This window comes from Bos mutus, chromosome 22, assembly GCF_027580195.1.
Source record: "Bos mutus isolate GX-2022 chromosome 22, NWIPB_WYAK_1.1, whole genome shotgun sequence".
NCBI lineage: Eukaryota > Metazoa > Chordata > Mammalia > Artiodactyla > Bovidae > Bos > Bos mutus.
Window position 1 is genome coordinate 31,192,793 of NC_091638.1, and position 22,402 is coordinate 31,215,194.

Here is a 22,402-nt window from a genome sequence, read left to right on the forward strand (position 1 = left end):
TCAGGTATGGTGGGTCCTAGGGGCCCAAATGATATTTTTTGGTATTCCCTGATTAAGCCTGTAGACTTTATACTTGAGGATATTCTTGCACCACATGGCAGGAATGGTAACAAGCCTAAGTTCACATCCTTACAGCTTATTTGAAGGGAAAACATTCTTCCCCTTCAATTTCAATTATCAAATTTCAGGGAGTATCTGATGGACATGATTACATGCTTATGCCTAAACCAATCACTCCACAGTGACAGGGTCCTCTGGCCAGCATGGGTTACATGTGCCACCTGGTCACTGTGGCACAGAGAAGAAGCATGTGATTTACCCTCTCACCTACCCCTAGGGAATGGGGAAAATTCATAGCCTAATTTTGAAACTGAGGTGGTTTTATAAGAAGAGGGAGAAGAGATTCTGGGTATATAAAATAAACATCACTACTTTATTTCACTATATACTGTTACTAAGGGTTTCAGTTCAGTTCAGTTCAGTCGCTCAGTCATGTCCGACTCTTTGCGACCCCATGAATCACATCACGCCAGGCCTCCCTGTCTATCGCCAACTCCTGGAGTTCACTCAGACTCAAGTTCATCGAGCCAGTGATGCCATCCAGTCATCTCATCCTCTGTCGTCCCCTTCTCCTCCTGCCCCCAATCCCTCCCAGCATCAGAGTCTTTTCCAATCAGTCAACTCTTCGCATGAGGTGGCCAAAGTACTGGAGTTTCAGTTTTAGCATCATTCCTTCCAAAGAAATCCCAGGGCTGATCTCCTTCAGAATGGACTGGCTGGATCTCCTTGCAGTCCAAGGGACTCTCAAGAGTCTTCTCCAACACCACAGTTCAAAGGCATCAATTCTTCAGCGCTTAGCCTTCTTCACAGTCCAATTCTCACTAAGGGTTTACTTGATACCAAATATGCAATTACTAGATTATTCGATTAAAAAAATGTTCAAGAAGTAGATAGTTTGTATTTTGCTCTCAACTTACAGTGAACAACATTATTAGAAAACTTTCCTACTCTTTAAAGCTAGGCCTCTGACAACCATACTGTAGTCAGTACTCTTAAATATCTGATCCAAGATGAACCAGTTATATTCTTCCTGTTAGAATTAGGAATGGAAGTGAAAAGCTTCTTGACTGGAGAATGTATTCTCAGGAGCCATGGGAGAGTCTTTAGTCCTTCATACCTACAAAGAAGCTGAGAAAGCTAACATGCAGAGAGAGAAGATTCAAGCAGTAGAGAAGAAAAAAGACAAGACAAGAAGAAGAGAGAATGCTGGCCAGATTCTTATTGAATACTCATTTCCTCATTCTCATCCCCTCTAGAACATCAGTCTTTCCTGCCCAGAAAGACATCCTGCATTTGTAAAATACTTCTATTTATTGCTTAAGATGGCATAGCTTGAGTGGGTTCCAGTTTCTCATAATAAAAGAATCTTAATTAAGCTGTTTTATTTCAGCTTCCTAGATATGAAATATTCTTGAAATAAAAATGATAGACGTACTATCCAGACTCTAAAAAAAGGCAAATCCTAATAATAAGTATCTGTATATTTGCATAACATGAGGACATTTACTTTAACTACTATCAAATTCAATATAAAGTAAATGGGAGTTCACCATTATACAAGACATTTAATAAGATTCCTTTTTATTTTGGGAATGTACACAGGGTTATTGTTAGCATCTTTCTAAATTCCATATATATATGCGTTAGTATACTGTATTGGTGTTTTTCTTTCTGGCTTACTTCACTCTGTATAATAGGCTCCAGTTTCATCCACCTCATTAGAACTGATTCAAATGTATTCTTTTTAAAAATAATCCATCTAGAGGATGATTTGATGTTAACTAACTAGATTGATGATAAATAGCTAAAGGGTGACTTGACCAGTGTTAAGGTGATCCCATTAATCCTCCCAGGATAACACAACTTAAGAAAAGGAGCAGGCAGAAAGTAATAACACATTTTGCTGCTCAGTACACAGCACGCAGCATCTCTGGGCCAGACTGTGTATCATCTTCCTGGGCAAACCTTAAGGTTGGTAGAAAATGTCAATACAATAATGAAAGAGAAAAGCTATCCTTAAGGTAATAAAGCCCCAGAGGGCAAATTTATTACCAATCCACCCATACAGCTGCAGAACAAGGAGAAAAAAATCAAGTTTAAAATGAAACCAGGAACTTACAGAGAGTTTTTCATTCATGTGACATGATTTTGTGATAAATTACTTTAACGCTTTCCAAACCCTGATAAATGGATTGATATGATAACAGATTTTGTTCTGTGGCTTATTTACTCCCTAAAATTGCATTATGAAGTGGGAAGGGTGTGTACTCTTTTATACCACTGGAAAACCATTTAGGGCACTGGACTGGGGAAAGTAATAAGAATAATGACTTGAAGGAGGATTTCTAAGCCTCTTTACACACCTGAAGACCTTACCAGAATACAAAAATCACAAAGACAAGGGATTAGAAAACAAACACCCAAATAAAGAGCAGTTAACACTTGCATGTATGAGATTATGCTAAAATTCCTGTGTCACTGAGCATGCACAATCATGGAAAATGTAGTAGAGAGCCGTGGATTTCCGCATGCGGTCTTCAGACCAGCAGTAGGCACATCACCAGAGAACCTGATAGGAATGCAAATTCTCAGGCCCTCCCCAGGCTTCCTGAATCCATAATTCTGAATTATGTTTTAACAAGCCCTCTGGGTGATTCTGATGTGCATCAAAGTTTCAGACTCATTTGAACAGAGGGAAGAAGGTCTTTGTAGCTGGGCAGATGTGAGTTCAAACCACTTTTTCTTCTTACTGGTTGCGTTATTTTAGACATTTATATAATCTATGAAAAGACTGAGTTTCCTTACCTATGATATGTGAAAAAAAAATGCCTACCTTACACCAATTCCTACATTACATTAAATCTCATTTCCTTTATTGAGAGGGCTGTTATACCTGACATATTCAAGTAATGGTGCCATGCAATTATCCTGTTTTATAGAAGTTGTATATGGTAAACACAGGCCATAAGCTAGGTCACTTGAGTCTACAAACCACAGTTCTCAGCTACAACACTGATTGCTTCTCCTAGTGCTGAAATAGTGTTTCCTCCTGCAATTTCACAAGCATCATCTTAATGGATGTATTTATTCTCTCCAATTACATAAGAAATTCATGCCTAATGTAGGAGAAGATAGAAAAACACAAAATACAGACTCCCAGAAAAAGTTATCATAATTTTCTGACTCAGAGATAACCACTACAAATTTCAGCATATTAACTACAAACCAATCTTTTGCTATAAAATATCTTAAATGTTGCTTTTTTCCCCCCACTCAGTATATCAATAATTAAGGGCCCTTCTGTCATCTTGATAAATGCATCTATGAATTAGAAAGCAATTTGTGCTATATGAAACACTTTAGGATATATGCTTTAAACAGAAAACAGTATATTTTCAAAATTTTGAGTGTAATTAAAGAAGTTAATTAGAGCTTTAGAGAAGTTAATTAGGCTTTAGAGAAGTCATCCCAACATTCTTTGCTCCTTTCCTCTATTCTGTTGCTGCCAACAGCAGGCCCAACACTAGGAATGAGCCCTAATTTGTTTGAACCAATAAAACTGATCACATTTCTCTAGCCACACAATTAGTTTAGAAAAGTGTACTAATCAAAGCTTTTCTATTTCCTTTGAATTAGAAGCATACTAACTCTAAGCTAGCTCATGAATGAACGTATGATCCAAGTTTGCCGGGTTAGAGGGAAGCTGTGGGCTTTTTCTTGAGAGAAAAAGGAATGAAATTGGGTCATTCATAGTGATATGGTGGAGAAGGTAATGGCAACCTACTCCAGTATTCTTGCCTGGAGAGTCCCATGGACAGAAAAGCCTGGCGGGCTACAGTCCATGAGGTCACAAAGCATTGGACGTGACCGAGTGACTGAGCACACATAATGATATGAATGCACCTAGAGTCTGTCGTACAGAGTGAAGTAAATCAGAAAGAGAAACACACTGTATGTTAATGCACATACATGGAATCTAGGAAAGTGGTACTGATGAACTTATTTTTAGGGCGAGAATAGAGATGTGGACATAAAGAATGGATGTGGGGACACAGGTGGAGCACAGGAGGCTGGGACGAACTGGGAGGCAGGACTGACATACACGCTACCATGTGCAGAATAGACAGTGGTGGGAAGCTGCTGTCAGCACAGGGAGCTCAGCGCGGTGCTCCGTGATGACCTAGATGGGTGGAGAGGGGATGGACGGGAGGGGAGTTCTAGAGGGAGGGGCATATGTATATATGTATATACATATACATATATAACATACATAACAGGCGATTCACTTGGTTGTACAGCAGAAGCTAATGCAGCATTGTAAAACAATTATACTCCAAAAAAAAAAAAAAAAAGATTTTCCTCTAGACTTAAAGGAACAAAGGTGCGACAGGGAGGCATTAACAGTTACATTACCAGGAGAAGAATTAGACTTAGTGAAAACTGACTAAAGAGATAGGAAGATGAGGCTCACAGAATCCCTGAATCAGTTCAGTCCTGAAGCCTTCAATACACTAGTTGACTTCCTGGTGGCTCAGATGGTAAAGAAGCTGCCTGCGATGCAGGAGACCTGGGTTCAATTCCTAGATTGGGAAGACCCCCTGGAGACAGAAAGGCAACCCACAGTATGCTGGCCTGGAGAATTCCATGGACAGAGAAGACTGGTGGGCTCCAGTCCATGGGGGTCACAAAGAATCAGACACGACAGAGTGACTAACACTACACTTTCACTTTAGTTTAATTCAATTTGATCTCTTTTCTCTATTACTTGTAACCGAAAGTATCTTCATTTATACATTAAGTGTATAAACATGGAATCCAGAATTTGAGAAGACACTAAGAGCTTACCTAATTCAAGTTCCTTCTTTCCAGAGCCAGCCTGATTTTATACTCACACAATACTCTTCTCCCATTAACTGGAGTAATTTAATTCTATTAGCGTTAGCCTCATAATAGTCTCTGGGACCAGCCTTTTCTACAGATCAATGAGATATTAAAAGACTTAAAACCTTTTTCTGTTTCTGGTCATGACAAAGTAACTGTGCTGTACTGAATCCCCTCTCCCTCTGTATATAACTATAAAATAGGACAAAATATATGTAATAACTATTTTCAAATGTTGGGAAAAAGCTAGATTGCATCTCTGAGAGAAGGTAAGAAAACAAAGCGAGACCCATAATCACCATTTCAGCATAAAGACACTTGCAGACTGTGGTACAGGGTGAGGAAACCCAAACAGAATCGGGGAAAGCACAAGCCCTTACACATCTGTTTAAGGATCTCCTTGAGCCACTGACCAAACACTAAACATCTATACAATAAAATAGCAGTCACAATGTCTGCCATAAAGTAAATAATTAATAGAGGAATGGATGGGAAGATGTTATTTGTGAGGAGAAAGATAACTGAATTAAAAACCTAGGAATTACAGAAATGATGGAATTATCAGAGAAGGATTTTAAAAGAGCAATTACAAATATTTCCAAGGGTTTAATAGAAATTATGAACATGGTGAAGGGGAAATAAAAACTCTTATTCGTGTAACAGAAGCTATGAAAAGAACCAGACAGGACTTGCAGAAATGAAATTGTAATATCTTACATAATAATTAACTGAGAAGCATAACATCAGATCAGATACTAGAGAAGAAAAGATCAATGAATGTGAAGACATAGTAACAGAAGCTATATAAACTGAAGTACATGGCAGTCCAAAAAAAAAAAAGGTAAAAGAAAATACCATACTAAGGGGACTGTGGAACAATATCCAGTTTGACTAACATGCATGTAATTGGAGTCCCAGAAAGAGGCTGAGGAAGAAAAATTTTTAAAGAAATAAGGGTTAAAACTTCCCAAATTTGATGACTATCAGCTCACATTTTCAAAACATTCAGTAAACCCAAGCAGGGAGAATAACACCTCAGCACATTATAATCAACTCGCTAAAATCCAATAGTAAAGATAAAAATCTTGAGATGTCACGGGGAAAAATAAGTATAGGAGAACAAGGTAAGAATTTCTCCGGACTTCTTACTAGAAACAATGCAAACCAGATGACCAGGAAACAAATTTATTCAAAAATAACTGAAAGTCAACTTTTCTTAATGGTGGAAAAGCATAATGTTTATGTTCACTCTTTTAGGGAAGAACTATCATAATTATATTTTAAAAGCTATTTAAAGACACTAAAAACATCTAAGAGCAGATAGAAACCAGAGGAGAGTTTAATCTCAAGGATTGCAACTGTAAGAAACAAGAATCTGAGTTTGAAAGTCTCCAGTTTAACAATATTGCTTAACTCTCAGCTATGGCTGAGAACCAGGCAGGGGCAAAAGACTGTAGCATTCTGACTAAAGGTACCAGAGATCAGATTACAGGTGTAGGAAAGAAGCTGGACATCTAGAGGGAAAGTATGAGAAATGTGAGATTCTAAGAAAATGTGAGACCCCAACATAAGAGCATAAAGAAATCAAATCACTTATAACTAAACTAGGGGGAAGTTTGAGGGTGGGAGATGCTCAAGAAAGAAGGTAGAGATCACAGAGAAATATAGTCTTGAGAGACAGAACTATATGAAATCTGATCTTGGAGTCTGACTCTTTAACTGGGTGTGTACTGTAGCCATTTGAAACCACAATGACAGAAAGGTGAGATGAATGGCTTGAGATGTGAGAATACAGAGTTTGAAGCTGACTGAGTAGCTGAGAATTAGAGATTAATTTCTCGAAACAGGAGACTACACAGAGAGAAGTCCTTATTTCTAAGGATTTCAACTCTTTGGTTTTAGTCCCATTTTGCAGGTACTGGGAAAATATTTTTTAAAAGCAGCAAGGAAGTCATAAAATGGATATCAGGAATCGCATATATCCTGAGTCAATGTGTACAATTTTAATTCAGGAAGTTTAATGTCTCCTTTAACAACAACAAAAAACAATTCTGAATAATCCTCAAAGAAAATTACAGTTGCTACCACATACTGCAAACAGTGTTCAGTTTTCAACCAAAATTTACCAACAAGAAAATGAACAGAAAAATGTAGTCCATATTCATGGGGGGGAAAAGCAGTTGAAAAAATACTGACTGAAAAGGCACAAGTGTTGGATTTATTAGGTAATACTTCTAATCAGTTATTATAATTATCTTGCAAGAATGGAAATACTTTCAATGATTAAAGGAAAATATATTAGTGAATGAACAGATAGAAAATTTAAACAAAAACATGGAATCAGTAAATAGAAATTCTAAAGTGGAAAAGCACAATAAATGCAATAAATAAAATTTGCTACTTGATTTGAAAGGCAGAAGAAGAAACATTATATAAAATTAAGACAGAGCAACAGAAGTTGCTAATTTTGAAGAAAAAAGTTTAGAGGAAAAAATAGAGCCTTAGATGGATGTGTATGTGTGTGTGTGTGTGTGTGTGTACCTACATGTATATGTATATATTTATATATATTATTTAACTTACATGCAGAGTACATCATGAAAAATGCTAGGCTGGATGAAGCACAAGCTGGAAACAAGACTGCCGGGAGAAATATCAATAACCACATATATGCAGATGACACCACCCTTATGGCAGAAAGTGAAGAAGAACTAAAGAGCCTCTTGATGAAAGTGAAAGAGGAGAGTGAAAAAGTTGGCTTAAAGCTCAACATTCAGAAAACTAAGATCATGGTATCTGGTCCCATCACTTCATGGCAAATACATGGGGAAACAATGGAAACAGTGGCTGACTTTATTTTTTGGGGCTCCAAAATCATTGCAGATGGTGAGCGCTGCCATGAAATTAAAAGACGCTTGCTCCTTGGAAGGAAAGTATGACCAACCTAGACAGCATACTAAAAAGCAGAGACATTACTTTGCCAACAAAGGTCCATCTAGTCAAGGCTATGGTTTTTCCAGTGGTCATGTATGGATGTGAGAGTTGGACTATAAAGAAGGCTGAGCACCAAAGAATTGATGCTTGTGAATGGTGGTTTTGGAGAAGACTCTTGAGAGTCCCTTGGACTGCCAAGAGATTAGTCAATCCTAAAGGAAATCAATCCAGAATATTCATTGGAAGGACTGATGCTAAAGCTGAAGCTCCAATACTTTGGCCACTTGGTGCAAAGAATTGACTCATTAGAAAAGATCCTGATGCTGGGAAAGTTTGAAGGTGGGGGAGGAGGGGACGACAGAGGACCAGATGGTTGGATGGGATCACCAACTCAATGGTAATGAGTTTGAATAAACTCTGGGAGATGAAGGGCAGAAAAGCCTGGCATGCTGCCGTCCAATATTATATCGAGTATAATGTCTTCTTGTTGCTTTTTTCAGTCTATCCCCTTATGCTTGAATAATATGGCTACCACCAAGGGATGAGATAGGGATGAGAATTGCTCTTTCTATAGTTGTCTGCCTCTAAGGATTGTCCACCCAAATCATATATATTATAAATATAATTGTATATATAGGGAACTCAGTAAACTTAATGTTTTATTGCCAGAACCATAACAATAGAGACTGGGACTTCCCTCAAGAAGGGAAGATCCCACATACCATGACTAAGAGTATGCATGTTGCAATTAAAGATTCTGTGTGCTGCAACAAAGACTCCACATGCCATAACTAAGACTGCAGCACAGCCAAATAAAGTAATAATCATTAAAAAACACAGATGTATTGCATAATATTAGGAAATATAAATCTAGCTCAGGTACATGGAACAAATACAGCTAGATCCCTTTGTAATACTACATCAAAGTGTAGACTCCTCATGGATTAAAGATGTAAAGGTAAACATGTAAAGTAAGAGGAGAATAATTTTAGGACCTAAAGTAGGGAAGAATTTCTAAAATAAGTATACCCAAGGTGCAAGCCATAAGCAAAAAAAAATTTAAAAAGCCACTCACATAAATTTGATTATAATAAAATCTAAACATTTGTTCAAATGCAAGATGTAATGGGCAAATTTAATGGAGAGGTGGCAAATTGGAAAAAATGTTTTCAATGTCCAGAACTTCTACACATCAAGAAATATAAATACCAATGGAAAAGCAGGTAAAAAACATGAAGAGGCACTACAGAAAATTAAGAACATGTATCAAGACATCCATATTCATTAACATTTAGAAAATGCTTATTAAGACAATAATGACTCATCAGTTTATACCCATCATATTGACAAGGATTAGACAGGTAAATTATGCAAATTATTGGAAGAGGTCTTGGAATATAGGAGCTTTCAGACACCTGAAACAGTGTAAACAGGAGGAACCTTCCTTGGGTGGCACTTTGGAGAACTTAATGAAGTATATTTATACCCTAAACAGAGACAATTGCACTACTAGGAATATATGCTAGAGAGGGTCTCAACACAGGTTAAGGGAAGCCTCATACAAGAGGGGGCTCCTCTTAGCTTTATGGTAGTGAAGAGTTGAAAGTAATGTACTTGCTCATTGCTTGATTAAAACAAAATTTATGATGGGTTCATGCTTTGGAATACTGTACAACCATAAGAAGCAATCAGACAGGTACAAACAAATTAGCAAATATTAAGAAAATTCCTAGAGAAGTTATATAACATGGTACTATGTGTATAAACACATATAGAATGAAAAACAACACATGCTTTACAAGTTCAGTTCAGTTGCTCAGTCGCTCAGTCGTGTCCAACTCTTTGCGACCCCATGAACCGCAGCACGCCAGGCCTCCCTGTCCATCACCAACTCCTGGAGTTCACCCAAACCCATGTCCACTGAGTCAGTGATACCATCCAACCATCTCATCCTCTGTCATCCCCTTCTCCTCCTGCCCTCAATCTTCCCCAGTATCAGAGTCTTTTCAAATGAGTCAGCTCTTTGCATCAGGTGGCCAAAGTATTGGAGTTTCAGCTTCAACATCAGTCCTTCCAATGAACACCCAGGACTGATCTCCTTTAGGATAGACTTGTTGGATCTCCTTGCAGTCCAAGGGACTCTCAAAAAGTCTTCTCCAACACCACAGTTCAAAAGCATCAATTCTTCAGCACTCAGCTTTCTTTAGTCCAACTCTCACATCCATACATCACTACTGGAAAAACCATAGCCTTGACTAGATCGACGTTTGTTGGCAAAGTAATGTCTCTGCTTTTTAATATGTTGTCTAGGTTGGTCATAGCTCTTTTTTGTACAGTTCTGTGTATTCTTGCCACCTCTTCTTAATATCTTCTGCTTCTGTTAGGTCCATACCATTTCTGACCTTTATTGAGCCCATCTTTGCATGAAATGTTCCCTTGGTATCTCTAATTTTCTTGAAGAGATCTCTAGTCTTTCCCATTCTATTGTTTTCCTCTATTTCTTTGCATTGGTCACTGAGGAAGGCTTTCTTCTCTCTCCTTGCTATTCTTTGGAACTCTGCATTCAAATGGGTATATCTTTCCTTTTCTCCTTTGCTCTTCACTTCTCTTCTTTTCACAGCTATTTGTAAGGTCTCTTCAGACAACCATTTTGCCTTTTTGCATTGTGGTATAGTATTTGCTTTACAAGAGCACATACTAATTTAAAAAGAGATTATCAAATGAATTAGAATGATTACTTGTGGTAGGGGAGAATGGGAGTGAGTTCTGTGAATAAAAGAGAATACAAATATAAATGAAGAAAAAGGAGACTCACACAGACCAAGATGGCAGTGTGTGATGATCTAGGAAACATGATGAACTCTGTACCTTTTATCCAGCCTTCCCTTACTCCCCTCACCCCCTGTGCAGAAATACAAATATTATTTTGTTACTTATAACTGTCTAATGATTTATCATGATTCTTCAAACCAAATCCAGACATTAATCTGGACTACAAGGTCCACTGTTTGCGTCTCAGTGCCTAGAACGGAGGCTGGAATACAGGCAGTACTGTGTAAGAATGTGCTTTAGACAGTGAGGGAACAAGAATGTTCACTGGGCTCTTACCATGTGTATTTGCCTTATTTCAAGAGCTAATTTGCAAGCCCAGGAAAAGCTAAGATCTACTTGCTGCCTTTCTGCATCCCAACTAAGTAGAATTGCTCAGACCCAGTCAGTGAGGGGCTTTTTCAGTAATACAAAATTGCAACTAAAATTATCTAGGACTACAATAAGTTTGTGGGGAAAAAAAGTCTCAAACTTGAAAATGTTAATTCATGTTTAAAAATGTTATGTAATGACAATCCCAATGACTCGTATCTATTCATTTAAAGAAGTTTTCAATAGCATCTCTACTTGGCAAGACTCAATGCCCTTGGTCCATTAAAGAAGTACTTTGAATTATCAAATCTGTTGGAAATCTCTGATATATACTTCCTTTTATATATTTTAAAATTCTTACTCTTCTACCAGTTAAGTCTGGCTTTCCACCAGTTGGTCTAAATTAGATTTTACTGTATTTGGCATTCGTTAGTATTATATAAATCTCTCTCTTATTAACATCCTCTCACCACTAATTAGTTAAGGGACCGTAGCCACTGCACACATGTAACTCCCACTACCTTTATGAGGATTAAACATTCATACCTTAGGGCAAAATTGGCATTTAACAAGAGAAATTGTTTCATGTGAATTAACCTTGAGGATGGGAGATAAATAATCCAGAAGGTACATGAAGATTCCTGAGTGTCCTCATTGGGGATTCCATAATCTTAGAGTGGCCCAAATAGCAGTGACATATTGAGAAACTGAAACTACCTTGACTTGTGTACAGTCTGTGCTATTTATGTTCAAATTTTCAAGTGCCAAATACTGAAAGAATGCCTGGTGATTAGAGTACACAGTTTGGTGGAACTCGTATTGTAACTATGGGCGTCCCTGCTGGTTCAGACGATAAAGAATCTGCCTGCAGTGCAGGAGATCCAGAAGATCCCCTAGAGAAGGGAATGGCTACCCTCCCCAGTATTCTTGCCTGGAGAATCCCATGAACAAAGGAGCCTGGCAAGCTACAGTCCATGAGACCACAAAGAGTCAAACACGACTAAGTGACTAACACATACTATAACTACAAAGGCAAAGCATATTCATACGAGACAAACTAATTTCATGCATTTAAATTCTTCCAATCATATGTTGATTATTTGGATACCTGGTTAATATTGAAGAAACTCCGGGGTTACTTTAAGTAGAAAATAAGTTCATTTTGGCTAATTTTGTCAAAGGTTAGAAAGCGCTGGAGTTTGCAAAGTTGCACACGCAGAATTGCTAATAATATCGTGTGCCAGGTATCATGTTGAGAATTGTATGAAAGCAGTCTCTAACCACAAATGTTACAGTGAACAATGGAATGAGACCTGTAAGCTGCTACTAGTTTGAACAGAGAAATTCCGCTCAAGATGGAGGGGATAGGGCAGACAGTTCAGTAAGATTCAAAAAAGGTAATGTTTAAGCCAGATTTTAAATGGGAGAATTGAGAGGTGGAGCTAGGAGAAGAAATTCAAATTGGAGAACAGGAAAAAGAAATTTATGGCAACACTGAAGTATAAAATAAGAGAATACTGGCAGCGAGGGCTGCCAATATTGGTAAGGCTAGCACACAGAGAGGAGGAAATAGGATGGAGGAGCCTGGTGGGCTGCAGTCCATGGGGTCGCTAAGAGTCAGACACGACTGAGCAGCTTCACTTTCACTTTTCACTTTCATGCATTGGAGGAGGAAATGGCAACCCATTCCAGTGTTCTTGCCTGGAGAGTCCCAGGGACGGGGGAGCCTGGTGGGCTGCTGTCTATGGGGTCGCACAGAGTCGGACACAACTGAAGCGACTTAGCAGCAGCAGCAGCATACAATGCTGAGTTTGTTCTGTGAGGAAGAGAAAAACATTATAAGGAATCACCTAAAGGGGCTTTGCTGGTGGCTCAATTGCAAAGAATCCACTTGCCAATGCAGGAGGCATGGGTTCAATCCCTAATCTGGGAAGATCCCACACACTGTGGAGCAACTAAGCCCATGTACTACAACTACTGAGCCTGCGTTCTAGAGGCTAGAAGTCGCAACTACTGAAGCCCACACGCCCTAGAGCCTGCACTCCAGCAAGAGAACACCGCTGTGAGAAACCCAGGCCCACAACCAGAGAGTGGCCCCTGCTCGCCACAACTAGCACAAAGTCCGCACAGCAATGAAGACCCAGCACAGCCACAAATACAATTGTTTTCAAAACCACATTGAGAGTCTACTTCAGGAAACCAAGCCTAAGACAGTTCATATCTAAGGTGCTTACTTGCTATCAAAATCAAGATGTCAAGTAGGTAGTCGATTATTTGAGTTTAGAACTTAGAGGAACATTCATGGCTAGTGAGAAAAACTGGGAAGTCATTAGGGTATAGATAGTATTTAAAATCATGGCCTGGAAGGGATAATGGTACATTAAAAGAATGAAAAGAAGCTCATTGAGACCAGAGTGCACATGGAGTATAATGAAACAAGAGAAGAAAGTAAGGGCCAGAATGACGTAGCACCTTGTAAATTAAGGACAGCTTGAGTCTTTTCCTTGAAGGTAAAATCAAAGGCAATTTGCTAAGCACTATTCATGTAGCAACATGTTAACCTGTTACTTGTATTCTTTTTTTCTGGTATTCTCATCTTACAGATCAAGAAACACTGCACAGAAAGGTAAAGTCACTTGTCTAAGATGACACAGCTAGGAAGCAGCAAAACCAGGCTCTATACACTAGCAGTCTGAAATCAATTTCTGTGCCGTGCAATGGTAATAGATTGGATCCAAGTCTGTTATTTCACATAAGCACAGTGTTTTATAGATAATCTGTTTAATTCTGAATCCAAAAATTTGCAACTTGCAAATAGTTTAAAAAGACAGAATAGGGACTCATATTTGGATGTCTTGATTCCTGGTCTGGTGTTATTTAAACTTGATCAGGGTATAACTTTCATGCAGAAACTACAGCTACTTAAAGTATCAATTTGTTGACTTTTGAAAGATGTGTATGTTCATAGAACACAGCCACACTCAACATACAGAATACTTCTATCACCACAAAAGATTCTTTTGATCTCTCTGGGGTCCCTCAGTCTTTCCAATGTCAGTATTCAATACATGATGAGAATATTATGAACATTTGTGTTGCAAGGTTTTGTGTGTGCATATGTTTTTTTTTTTTCTCTTGGGTAAATATGTCTTGACTTAGTCAGAAATTAAAAAATTGTTTCTCAAAGTTGTACCATTTTACTTTCCTCTCAGTCACGAACAAGAGATGTAGTGATTCCATGTTCTCTTCAACATGTAGTACTGTCAATCTTTTTCATTTTAGCTACCTGGCAGATCTTTATTGTGATTTTAACTTTGATTTCCTTGATGACATGTTGCTGTTGTTTAATTACTAAGTTATGTCTGATTGTTTTGCAAACCTGTGGGCTATCCATAGGATTCTGGGCACAAGTATATATTCTGGACACAAGTATCTTCTCAGATATGCATTTTGCAAATATACCTTTCCAGTCTGTAATTCCCTTCTCACTTTTCTAAGTGTCTCTTGAAGAGCAGAAGTTTTACATTTTGAGCAAATCCAATTTATTATTATTTTTTTTTATTTCTGGTTTGGACTTCTTTACAACCTAAAGATCTTCTTATAACCCAAAGTAACAGAAATTTGTCATTTTTTAAAAAGACATTTTATTGTTTGAGGCTTTCCATGCCTATGACCAACTTTATTTTTGTATATTTATATATTTTATATATTCTTGTGTAGTATGTGTTTACTTTGGGTGTCTGCTGTTTTAAGCACATACAATGCATTATTTTATTTAATCCTCATCACAAAACTATAAAATGGATACTACTATTAGCTCCATCCTATTGATATAGATATTGAGGCTTTGAGAGGCTAGGGAACTCACCCACGGTTATTACTCTAATTCTTAGGGGACCAGGAATTCAAATCCTGATATTTTAGAGTTTGGATTTTATCCACTAAACTACCTACAGTGCAACCACATCTGTGAGAAGATAAGGTCCTTCTAGATGGGTTTTTATACTCAGTTGTGCCTCAAAGTGATTACAAGGACTTATTCTGAGCTATTACATAGAAGGATTCATACTAAAGAATCTTTGTATTCTAGATATTTACTCAGGAGCTGAGATGGGGAACTCACCAATTATAAAGAACAGTTAAAAAATTTTAGCATAGAGACAAACTATGTACACTCTGCCTAATAAACCAGAGGCACAGCGTTTTCCCTCATTTGTATAAGTGTTCGGAAGATCTGACAAAAGGCATTTTACAATCCATGGACAACAAGTGTTCCCAGAAGATCAGTAGGTCTCTTTCTGTTCAAAGACATGTAGCATCTGAAAGAGAGTTGGCTTGGAAAAAAGGCTGAGGAGAGGGATCCCACTTCTGGCTCCACCATTAGTTAAGTAACTTGGATTCATCACTTGTATTAGCTTCCTAAGGCTGCCATAATAAAGTACCTCAGACTGAGGGACTTCAACAACAAAAACTAATTTTCGCATTGTTCTGGAGGCTAACAGTCAAAGATCAAGGCGGGTGCAGGGCTGCTTTCTTCCGAGGCCTCTCTCTTTGATGCCAGATGGCTGTCTTCTCCCTTTATCTTCATACTGCCTTCCTCCATACAGGTCTGCGTCCAAATTTCCACTTCTTATGAGGACATCAGTCATATTGGATTAAGGCCAACCAAACAATTTCATTTTAACTTAATTACCTCTTTAAAGACCCTACCCTCACTCCAAGGCACTGGGGGTTAGGACTCCAACATATGAATTTGGGGTTCATGGAGGGAAACATTTAAACCCAAAGCATTATCTAACCTCTGGGCTTCGGTTTATTTATCCATACAATGGGAGTATTGAAAGAAATCAAGAATTCATCACCTTGAGTTTTAGTTGGGGTTAAGGAGGATATCCATAAACCCTATAGAGATATTATACCACATTTTGTATGTGAATTTTTCTGAGGAAAGTCTGTAAGTGTTAATTAGATTCTAAAAGGGTTAGATGACCCCTCAAAAGATGAAGAAGTAATGAATGAGATAATCTCTATAGTTCTCCTTAGTTCTTACACTGTAAGAATCTACTGTGTGAAAAGAGAAGACAGGGCTCTATTCTTTTATAAGACTTACAGCCAAAACATTCTCCCTAATGCCTTTAATAAACACTTTCCGCTGTAAACACAATTTACTCCATTTTGCACTGACTCTAGGACAAAGGTAGTCGAGAGGTCACTGGCATATGCTTTAACGTCTCTGCTTGGTCATCAGTGGAATATGGAAATCTAATTCCTTTACTGTTTTTCTTGGAGGCGAACCCACTAATCTGCCAACAATTTTTGTTGTTCTTCTCTACTTATTATCCTCGCCCTTTAAAAGGTTCCTATCTAATGAACTGTCACCTGTCCGTGCAGGCACACCCACACGCGAGTGTGTAAAAGTGGCAAAGCAGCATGGACAAAGGCAAAACAAACAGAATGCTACACTGAACAGAGTAAAAGTTTATCAACATTTGTTGGATAAAAAATAAATGAGGGAGTTAAACTCTAGGGAGAATAGTTAAATTCAGTTAATAATTGAGGAGCTACTTTCAAAGCCCATAAATAACACGGCTGCATTAGTTACACTCTTGGTTAGGAGCAGTTATTTTATGGATCATTTCAAGTAGAAAACATATATCCAGAAAGATCAGAGAATATACACATGCATGTGCATATACTAGATTTGTATGCGTCTTTATATATCACTTCTTCAATATTTAGAAACTTGTATTTGTGTGAGCGACAGGCAGAGAGTGAGAGCTAGAGAGAGAGAATGTAAAACAACGAAAGAAACAGCAATGCAAATTGCACCACTTTCACTGATGGAACTGGTGAGGTGAAACCTACTTGTTTATTTCCTCACACCAGGTCTCTGGCAAGCTGGCTGGATTTTTTCCCCTTACTGTAAACCCATGCTTACTAAATCACATGTTAGAAACGGTGTGCCACACTGACATTTTCACACTTCTTGCTCACGCATTAGCTCACCATGCTTGCCTGGGTGCCTCTGTGAGTGGTGGTGAAAGTGAGGATCATAAAGGGATGCAGAATTGAGGGAGAGAGTGTAGGGGCTGGTTCACGATTTTCACTTGCACCATTTCCATGGGGGCTGTACTTCCGTAACACACTTGTTTCTTATGCTTTCCAAACATACTTTCCTGTCTGCTTCAGTGTATGTCATGTCCACAGGCTCCGGTTTCCCTAATGCCAGTGAAGAGGCTGGCGGTCTGGATGCTGACGTGGCTGCCAGCAGACTTGCTTCCCATCACACCTGTCTGAGATCTCCTGTAGTTTGGTACAGTTTGTCTTTTTCAACACGTTTAACCTCCCCCTCTATCACAAACATTCTCTCATGCATTTGGGGTTAGAGGACTAATGAGAAAAATGCTTTGGATACTGTGGTCTGTTTTATTTGGGGATCATTAATGTTCAGAGAAAACTTAAGCTTTCAAGGGTTCTGCTGAAAGATCACCGCCCTGTCAGGACTGCATCACAGACACTCAATTTATCAGCCTTCCACTGGGGTGACCCGGCTTGGATTTGAACCTCTGGCTCCAGGGAGTCTAGGTTGAACTACGGTGATGGGGAGGCCACTTAGCCACTGCCTCCAGCCAGAAAAGATTAGTGTCATCAAAAATAGATTAGCGAGTCAGTTTAGAAAAAAAATTAAGCAACTCCTTTATTCTAAAATATTTGTCAGAGTAAGCAAAGAAATTAGCTTTCATTTCAGATTAATTACTGAGTAAATTAGGATTTGGGGCAAGAACTTTGTAGATATTTTCCCCTTCAACTATGGAAGTGAAGAAATGTGTAACATTTATAATAACTATCTTTGAAGGCACAGGCATTTTTGTAAAAGCCTTACAGAGCTTACTGGAGCTCGTGCCTATAAACTTTTTGTCACTGGAGAATTCCTGCAATGTAGACTCTGCCCTTACCGCCATGGGGAAAAAAAAAAATTTCAAAGAGAAAAAAAATGCAGAGCTGACCTTTGGCTTCTTCTGATCTTGACTGCCAGAACCATGAGATCTCATCCCAGCCACTCCTGTTTGGTATCCTTGACAGAGTGAATTGGAGTCTCATCTCCACGAAAGGATAATGATAAATCTGTACATTTAGGAAGTACTGTCTAGACGTCACACAGAGGAGAGAAGTGAGGTACCGACTTGCTCTTTGCAGGGAAAAATCTTGGAAATTAACAAAGACCTCTCTATCAGTAGGGGATGTGCTGGCTTGGACAAACAGAAAGACAGGGCATTGCTCAGCTGCCTGCCTTTGAGGAGAGAAATTTAGTCATTCAGAATTCACTCATTCATTCATTCATGAACAAACATTTACTAGGCACCCACTATATACCAGGCATTGTGTTAAGAGTTGAAAACATTATGATGACTAAAAATAGAAGGATAATTTTACAGTGGAAAAACCTAGGAGATCATCTTAACCAAGAGATCAAAGTGAACATCACCAATAATTAGAAACATAGACATTATGTACCCTTGATAGGATGCATTCTTAAGGTATGACATCACTTCTGTGGCACACTTGCCAAAACCATAACTATAATCATGAGACAACACCAGACATCCAAATGGAGAGTATACGGACCTTCACAAGTGTCAGGGTAATGGAAGACACAGGATGACTGAGGGATTGTCACAGTGTGAAGAACACTAAAGAGACAGGTCAACCAAAAGCAATGTAGAAGCCTATATTAGATCCTGATCCAGAAAGAGGACACTGATGGGACAACCGTGGAAATCCAAGTAAGGTTTATGGTTCAGTTAAGAGTATTGTTTATGAGGTTTAATTTCTTGGTTTTAATAATTGTACTATGGTTATATAAGATGTTAACCTCATGGAAAAATGTGGGAATAATATACTAGAATACCCTGTACAATGTTTATAACTTTTCTAGGACTCTAAAATTATTTCAAAATAAAGAAAAAATAATAATTCCAAAATTAAAGGAGACGTAGCCTCTGCCCTCAAGTTTGCACTCTAATGGGGAAGTTATTCAACCAAGCAAACACACAGCTGAAAATGTATTTACCTACTTAAGTTCTTTCAAGGAAAGAAACTTCATGGGCAAGTATCATTAGTGTAATCATGAAAAGAAAACCTTTATTTAGAGCATACTATGAGCCAGAAACTGTTTTACATATTCAACAGATATTAATCATTTAATTTTCCCCTTCATGTTAATCGGCTCTCACTTCAATTCTGATGAAGTCCTCAGTCAATATTCCCGATATTTTCCTTTGATTTTTTTCCCCATGTGCAGTCAATCATTGCTGTGTATCTCTACATGGAAATTCCAAGGATACTCTAAATTTATCAGATCCAAAGTGAACCAGTACCTCCCTCCTGAAACCTTCCCTTCTTCCTACCTAAGACCTTGGATGACATCACTCTTCACCAAGTCACTCCAGTTAGAAACACTCTCCAACTGTTTTCCTTTCTCCATAATTACAGTTATCTTGCATACGCAGAACTCTTTCGAAAAGGCTAATCTGATAAGACTTGTTTGCTTTACTTCTGCAGTCTGTTTCTATTACCTATAGGATAAATTTTAAACTTTTCTCATATGCCAGTAATGTCCTGCATTGTCTGGCCTTTGCTCACACCAGGCCAGCCTCTGGTCTCTCCACCCTTCAGTGACCCTCTCATCACCGTTGTTCTCTTGTTTTGGGTGGAGATCCATGCCTTCTAGGCATGCATTTTCCATCCTTGGCTCACTTCATCATTTTCTCAGGCTCCAAATGAATACCTTAATTTTGTGTACATCAAAGTCATTTTCATTACCATTTACAAGTGTATCACAACTACGTTTTAAATAATTTAATTGCTCTATTTGCTGCTAGGCAATTTTACATTTGTATCGCTGGTATAACTCTTTCAAAGTGTGTGGACAAACATTCATGATCAGGAAGCTCCTAAAGAGTATCTTTTTTTTTTTGTACATTTGTGTATGTCTGATTGGTTCCATTGTCCTACAAGATTCTGGTTTCTAAACATGTACCATAAATAGCTTCGTAGAAAATGAAAACCAACCAACACCATGGCGTTTTCCCAACAGCAGAGTCAGGCTAACATAACCACATCTCATTACTGAGATTTCCACCTGCTTGTGTCTGAACTGAAACCTGACCTTAAAATATTCCAACAAGAGACAGGGACAATGGAGCTTCTCTAAGCCAAAGCCCCAAGAATCCAGACCCATTTCAACATGGATAGCCAAGCCATGTTTAGTAAGGATTTCATGACTTTCATCTTGGTAGGAAACTTTTGCAGCTGCCTGCCTCCCTACACTGCCTGCTTTCTCTAAATAAAGCAGTGGCCGTGGTGAGGGTGACTCTGAGTCATAAACACTCCATCACTGTAACATGTCAAATTTGTCCAAAAGAAACATTTTTATGTCTCGGATTATTTTATCATTAGTTTAAGAAGGTTCTTGCACTCCCAGGAAAGCCACGCGGAAGGGTGATACATGTACATGTCTATTTGATGGCTAACGCCTCCCAGACATGGAGCATGCTGAGACAGACAAGGGATCCCCAGAGTGCTCATCTGCTACAGGACTTATTTCATACTGGATCAATTATGTAAATTGAGATGTGAAGATAGCTCTCTCTTTTAGTAAGGCGTGATTACTCCTGCACTCACAATTCCAACGCAGCCTCACCGGAAATACCAGTCTGGTTCTGAACCACCTGGTTCCATCTGGAAAATATGTTTCTTAATTGGGGGAGGGGGTAAGGATTTTTTTCTTTAATTTCTACAGCATTACTATTCATATACATTTAACATCATAAAATGTTTGCCATTAAGTGATCCAAGTAAAGATATTTACATATGTGTGAGTTTTGATTTTGTAATAAAAGCTAGAGGATAATGAATACATTTAAAAAGTTTAACAATCTTAACAATTCTTCATCATCTCACAGACTTGAAAGCTGGGATCATACAACAGGTTCATCCTTTAAGACAGTCTTTTAAAAACCCTTTAAGGAACCAGTATATAGAAAATGTTTAAAACACCAAAGAGAAGTTTATCTGGCCTGGGAAAATAAATAAGTGTGGTTCATCAGAACATAATGAGATCTAAATTAGAGAATAGCTGGAGAAACGAAATCTGGTTAGAAAACCACTGGACAATAGTTATTCTTGTTGGTAATGTGAATGATTCCCACCCACTTTGCTCTCTGTGTCCAAAACATTCACTTTCCACCTTCCTATCCTATATCTACATCCTCCTCTTTATGACATGTTAGTCTTTGAGAGAAAAACCTTCTTTTATTTTCCTTATACTATCCAGCTGATCACTTCTATGTCTTTTCTGAGCAAGCCTCTAAAACTAAGAGAATTACGTTTAAGAAAATTAGGAAACCATATTCCTGTACCGGGAAATAACAGAGCAGTCTGTAATCTCCCAAGGTACTGGTTTGATGGAATTCTAATGGTTTATCATGGGTAAGATAGAGCCATTTTTCAAAAGATAATTATGGCTCAGAGTAGAGACCTACAATAGAATGGTCCAAATGATCCTCTTTTGTCCTGCTTTGATACAAACCAGTAGTTTAAGAAACTAAGAGTATTTGTCCACTTGAATAATTACATACTTACCTCATTTTAAAAATGACACACCCACACATGAAATTGACAAGTCCCAGATATAAATCTCAACTAGTTGAAAGTACTTTTATTTCAGGGCACATAAATCTTTCTAAGTCCATCCATTAATTTTAAGTCGTTTTAATTACAGCTTCTAACCTCTGCAATTATTACAAGCCTGGATGCTTCCCCTTATGTCAACAGATGCTGCTGAGAAGTGTGTACCACACAGCTACTTTTGCTCCACTGGAAAGAGATCCCTTGCCCCTTAAATTCCTCTCTGTTAATGTTCACAATTTGTACTTAGTTCCCTGCCTCAGTTTCCTTTCATAAAGCATGTAGTTCTGGGATTTCTTACTTGCCTCACAGGGGCAAGAAAATTATTTCAAGTTTACAAGCTTTTAAAAGATTAAAAAAAAAAAAAAAGCTCTTTCTGTAAGTGCTACCTATTGCCTTCAGAACTAACCTATATTTTATCAAATATAATGGAGTCAATTATTTAAAATGCAGACTAAAACTTGTCTACGGCTCACTAAAATGAAAGGAATTAAAATATAAACCTTTTAGGCATGTGTGTGTTTTATAGAGCTCCTAAAAACACATGCCATCTAAAATCACAATAGTAGAATTTTCCTGAAAGTTACCGCTACACGAGAAAGTCACTTACACAGGAAGAATTTGTATTGCATTTATGAAAGCAAAATTACAATAGCTGACAAAACATGAAAGTTTCATCGTGGTGGATTAGAACGTC